This window comes from Glycine max, chromosome 7 (assembly GCF_000004515.6).
Source record: "Glycine max cultivar Williams 82 chromosome 7, Glycine_max_v4.0, whole genome shotgun sequence".
Lineage (NCBI taxonomy): Eukaryota > Viridiplantae > Streptophyta > Magnoliopsida > Fabales > Fabaceae > Glycine > Glycine max.
This window is the reverse complement of record NC_038243.2, coordinates 34282014-34288555: the sequence shown is the minus strand read 5'-3', so window position 1 is coordinate 34288555 and position 6542 is coordinate 34282014.

The following is a 6542-nucleotide window of genomic DNA, read 5'->3' as shown; positions in this document are numbered from 1 at the left end:
ATCGACTACGTCGGCATTCCCGAGGCCGTCCTTGCCTAGACCCATTCCGGGCTCAAATTCATGCTTGAGAATAACCCGTGCCACCATTATGGCCGCGTTGGAGAGAGAAGGTAGCAACGGACTTGGTTCCACAGAGGCGCAGCTCACCACCTCGAAGGATTGGAAAGCCATTTCCAATGATTCTTCCGCCGCTTCTACGTATGGTGCGGAGGAGGGGCAGCTCACCAACATATCCTCTTCACTCGACACTATCACTAAAAGTCCACCCACCGCGAACTTCAATTTTTGGTGAAGTGTCGAAGGGACCACTCCCAGCGCATGAATCCAAGGTCTCCCCAAGAGACAGCTATAGGCGGGATTTATGTCCATCACTTGAAACACCACATTGCAAGTGTGGGGGCCTATCTGAATGGGAATGTCGATTTCCCCCATCACTTCCCGCCGAGTACCATCAAAGGCTCGTACCACCATCGAACTTGGTTTTAAACGTGACGCACTAAAAGGAAGTTTTTCCAAGGTGGTCTTCGGCATCACATTTAAACTCGATCCATTGTCGATAAATACCTTCGCAACAACATGGTCCATACATCTCACCGACACATGTAGAGCCTTGTTGTGTCCTCTCCCCTCAACGGGAATCTCTTCTTCCGCAAACGCGATATAATTATTGGTGGTTATATGATTAACGATGCCTTCAAAACCCTCCACTGAGATATCATGTGCTACATGGGAATCGTTGAGGACCTTTATCAACACCGCACGATGAGGCTCGGAGTTTATGAGCAGTTCAAGCAAAGAGATCCTTGCTGGAGTTTTATTCAGTTGCTCAACTACCTTAAACTCGCTTTGTTGGATGAGGCGAAGGAACTCATGAACCTTTTCCAAAGTCACCGTCTTTCCTTGAAGACCCTCTTTCTTTTCAGCCCCTTTTACCATCGGAGGATCCACTTCTTTTGAGGGGGTGGCTACGTTTGTGGGCTCTTGGACCATGGGTGCTTTCCCCTTGAAGGGCAACTCCGCTGAGTGAGGAGAAGCGAACACCCGACCACTGCGAGTTACGCCACTGAGGCCGGTGATGTTGGTCACCTTGGCTGACAGGGAGTCAACTTCGGTTGCAACTCTTTCTCCAAATGCAGGAGGGGTATACTTCCATGGAACGACCTTATTGCTTTGATATGCAAACGGCATCGGCTTAGGCGCTGTCCGGGGGTATATGGGCGTGGAGTCGGTCCCTTTCCTAGTAAAACATATTACTAGGGCTTTGGGGGTTGGGGGAACCTTCTTTTCTTTCGACTGCATGCAAATTTGTGGTTCTTCCTTCCCTCCTTTGGGCACTTCAAGCTGCCCCCAGTTCATGAGCCGCTGAAGCAATTCTTCCACCGCGGGACAGGTTTCCATGTCGTGTGACTCCCTGAGGTGAAACAAACATTCGTCCCTTTTGTCTCCGCCACGGGAGACCATGCACGCCGCTTGCAGCGATTGGTAGATGAAGCGTCTAGAAGTAGCCACTTCTCCTAATCTCTTTGCCCGCGATGGCCCATCCTCTTCGATGGCGTTCACGCTAGCCCCTCCATGACTAGCTAGTGGGTTGGTTTTAACATTTGGGCCCTCCTCTTAAAACGATAGCCAGCCGACATTAATTAGGTGCTGCACCTTATACTTGAACGGGATGCAGGAGTCAATGTTGTGTCCGGGAGCTCCACTATGGTACACACACTTGGCACCCGGGTCATACCACTTGGGGTATGGTGGCTGGAAGACCCTCCCGGGTATGGCCACCACCAAATGATTCTCCAATAATGAAGGCCATAACTCGGAGTAAGCCATGGGAACAGGAGAGAAGTTATCTTTCGGGGGTGGGCGCTGTGCATTATTATAGCTCGCGCCGGGGGTTGTATTATTGACTGGCCGGGGAGTGGCTGGAGCTGTGCGTTGGGCCGGCGTTCTTTCTGCTGCGGGTGGTCCTTTTACTTGAGTCGGGAGGGAACTCCCGGCTCGAATTGAAAAGTTCGGGGGGTTAGGCTGGTATGAGCTTTGGATATTTTGGGGTGCTTTCATCCATGTTGGGGCGGAGGTGACCGCGTGGGTATCTCCTTCCTTTTTCCTCGCGCCCACCACTGGGGCTCTTCTATTGTTGTTGGGGGCCATGTTGGAGGCATATTCAAACTTGCCTTTTCTTAGATCAGATTCAATTCTTTCTCCAGTGAAGACAAGATCCGCAAAGTTAGCTGGCATATAACCTATCAGTTTTTCAAAGTAGAACGTGGGCAACGTATCTACCATAATTGTAATCATCTCCCTCTCTGTCATGGGTGGGACGACTTGGGCTGCGAGATCTCTCCACCTTTGGGCATATTCTTTAATGGACTCGTGCTCTCACTTGGTCATACTCTGAAGTTGATTCCGATCGGGAGCCATATCCGTATTGTATTGGTACTGCCTAATGAAGGCAGTTGCCAAGTCCTTCCATGACCGGATCTGGGAAGCTTCCAGATTGGTATACCATGCCACAGCCGCTCCGGCCAAGCTGTCTTGAAAGAAATGCACCAACAGCTTTTTGTCCGCAGAATACGCCCCTATCTTTCGGCAATACATCCGAAGATGCCCTTTCGGACATGTCATCCCTTTGTACTTATCAAAATCCAGTACTTTGAACTTAGGAGGGATGACGATGTCAGGCACCAAGCATAGGTCCGCTAAATCCGAGAACGGGTAATTGTCGAGGCCCTCTACCGCTCTTAGCCTCTCTTCAAGTGAATCAATCTTTCCCTTATCTTCCGCGAAGGGAAGGGACTCTTTTACGGGTGCGGGTGAAGACGGGACATGGCGGACTATGTTTGGTTGGGGTAATTCATGGGGGGCCGGATCCTTGAAGGGAAGCAGAGGGCCTAGATGGGCATCTCCTTCATCATCTTCTTGCAGGGGGTAGTCGGCATAAGGAGGGAGTTGCCCCTCGAAGGTAGGGGCTTGGCTCAAAACTTTCGGGGCGGCACTGGGAGTGAAGTCCGAAGGCAAGCCATAAGGGTAAGCTTACGGACTATACCTCCGACCAAACACCGTTGTGTTTCTATCTCGGCCCAAGTTTATTGCAGGCTGTAGCACCGGTTCCGCTTCCCTAACTGCATTGGAGGCGGTCGCCATGGCATTATCCTCTATAGTTTTCTGGAGTTTTAGCATGGCCTCCGTGATAGAAGCCATTTGATCTTTTAAGGCCGATAGATCGGCCTTCATCTGTTCTTGCACGCCCTCTTCATTGTCCATTTTTCTGGATCGAGTGTTATAGGGGTGCCTTTGTGCTTTCTTAGTTATGGTGGATTCCCTAAAGAAACAAACGACGGTGAGTACGCCACCAAAACATGAATATGCCAATGAATGATCAGAGCACTTGGACCCACCTCAAGGTTTTTTAGATAATGTGATGAGTTCAAAACTTCTCGTTTTATAAAAAGAACAAAGCTTTCATCTAGCCAAGATTATACAAAAGTGTTACAACAGAACCTAACGGTTTCTAATTATATGGGCCATCAAATCTATCATGTGTTGACAATAATTGATTAGCCCATGAATTTCCTCGGGGGCTGTACACACTTCGGCGATGGCTTTTGCTTTGGCTAGTAGTCGCGGGAGGTCTTGACTTCCATTCAAGGTCAAGGCGAACCTATCCATCCGCATAGTCGCTTCTTGATGCAATGCATCAATCACCCTCCCTCTTGCTTCCTTTTCGGCATACACTTGTGCGAAATCCTCTACTAGCTTTTGTTCATGGGTCACAGACTGGTTCAACTCTTCCTTGTACTGCCCTATGATAGCTAGCATGCTTTGCTCCGTGGCTTCCAAGTGTTGAGACAAACTCCTCTTGGATCTTGCGCAAGTAGCTAACTCTTCTTTTAAGATCATGCCATGCACCCGTGATCGGTCTCTTTCCTCTCTCCGGAGCTTGAGCTCATTGTTGCTACCCCACAAGGCTCCTCAGAATTTATCTCGGTCATGTTCCTCCTTGCGGGCCCTTTTGGTTTCTTGTTCAAGGGCTCTTGCAGTGGCTGCATTTTCCTCTTGTAACTCGGTGCACTCTTTTCGGATGTTTGTAGCGGCTGACTTGAACTTTTCTTTGGCGAGTCTTGTCCTCCCTAGCTCTAATTTTAGAGCTTGGACTTCTTCATCTTCCTCCGAAGCTTCGAATTTCTCCTCATTGATAGCTTTCAACTTGGAGAGCCAATCTAACCCTCGCGTATGAACTCTTAGCCATCCATGATAACCACCGATGACACCATTACGGATGCCCCTAAGCTCTTTGTCTTTCCTCAATGAACTTCTCCATGCCTTGTGGACTCTTTGTATAATCTTGAGACTTTGCGTGCCAAAATCTCTCACAAGGAAAGGCGAGAGACTCTCTTCGGTTGGTGCTCCCCTCATGGGATACCCTAGCTGTCTTATGGCAAGTGCGGGATTATAGTTAATACAACCCCTCGTCCCTATCAACGGAACATTAGGGTAGTCCCCACATGAGAAAAGAACTCCCTCCTTTCCTTCCTTCAATCGAGGAAACCAATTGATTGCGCTGCCTCCTATCCCAGCCAAGTGTTGGTCCCAATCGACTCTCCTTTTTTCGACGCACGAGCGATAACTTTGAAGCGGACACGGGTGTCTTACATCTTGTTGGAATAGGTGTGAAATCAACCACACACAGAGAACGGGTAAGCAACAGACAATCCGTGCGCTGTTCTTCTCGCACCTCCGGTCAAAGGTATCAAATAAGTCCGCCAAGATAGCCACCACTGGACTCTCCTTGCTATGGTGATATGCAAGGAAAGCATCAATTACGGCTAGGTCCACCAAACCGTCTATGTTCGGAAAGAGGACAACCCAAAAGATCAGCAAAGCTAGTATATCCGCAAACGGGACCCACTTCTCTTGGCTTGCCATATCCCTTGCCTTGCCTTCCAAGTATTTCCGCGACAGGCCCACTACGTCGTTCCGAGTTTGCTTCATGCGATCCAATTCTTTTGCCGAATCTCCGACCACAACTGCAATCTTACTCAAGGAGGGAAGAAACCCGGAGAAAAGGTACGGTTTTCTTCCCCCAAGAGGGCATCCTAATATCTCCTCAAACTCTTCAACAGTCAGTACCATTTGGAAGTCCCCAAACATGAAGCATCTCAACGGCTGGTCATAGTATTGGGCGAGGGATACAACAACTTCCGTAAATACCTCCGTTGCGGTCAAATCTAGAATCTTTCTGTACACTTTGCGGAAGGCTTGCCTTTGGAGAGGTCCCATCAATCGTCCCAATTCCTTGAGGCTGGTGACATCTAGACCCTTAACCTTGACTTGATAAAACCTTTTGCCATTTTGATTTGTCCCCATCATTTACCTAAAAAAGGGGTGGATCAAGACTCCGATATGGATGATGCAATGCGTATGCATGAAACGAAAACAAAACAGAGGGGTAATTTACATATACGAGACCGCAAAGATCCATCTTTTTAATTCTATGTTTTAGGCCTCATGGCGCCTCAACGTAAGTATTAAAAGGTTACGTATTACACTAAAGAAACAAAATATTACTAGCAAAACTAATATTTAGTGCTATTTGCAGAGAAATGCATGAGAACAAATGGCACAGAGCGTGTTTGCTCTATGCCCCTATTTGGGAACCTATAGGACTATATCTAGGGGTCTCTAATCACTACCCCCAACAATTCATAACTCACACGGCTGTTTTCTAGAGGTATCATCACTCAAAATAATAATATTGTGGCGGTATGGAATACCAGCGACAATATATTATAAAGAGAGAAAGCTCTAGACGAGGTTTCACTATTATCAAGCAAGTCGAAGACCTAGCATGATGATAGATTCACCTCCACTCCTTAGATTCCCATGAACCCGGGTATAGGGCCCTTTTTTTTACTCAAACCCGTGGGTGCTTAGAATGCAGTGTAAAGAATGCGAAATAGACAACATTTATTTACATTTTACACAGTTCAACAAGTGCACACACAAAGTTTCACAATTCCACAATTCCTTAAAATAGGCCTAACTCACAAAATTCCCCAGCGAAGTCGCCAACTGTCGCAACAGGCCCTTTTGCGGGCGAGCGAGGTGAGGTTTACGGGTGCGCTTTCCAAAGGAGGAAAGATGCGCGGAGTCGCCACCAACATTTATTTTTGGGAAACATCGGAAAAACCGAAGGAAATCGGTCAAAACGAAAATTCTAAGTTCGGGAGTTGTATTTACGTTTGAGGAAGGTATTAGCACCTCTCACGTTTGTCTCAAAGGACAACAACCTATTTTTTAGAATTGTGAAATTGTGTTATCTTACATTTTATTTCTTTTTTATTTTTGAGGTCAACAAAAGCGGGGCTTTTGCTCCTACATACCCTCCATCGAAGAGGAAATCAGACCTACGTAGTTCTTTCTTAAGAGTGAATCAAGCGATTTTTTTTACTTGAAAGGTGATCATTTTAAGGCGTTAGACCTTAAAAATGATCCATTTACTTGGTAAGGAAAACTGAGATAATAAACTTTCAAATCCCTTTTTT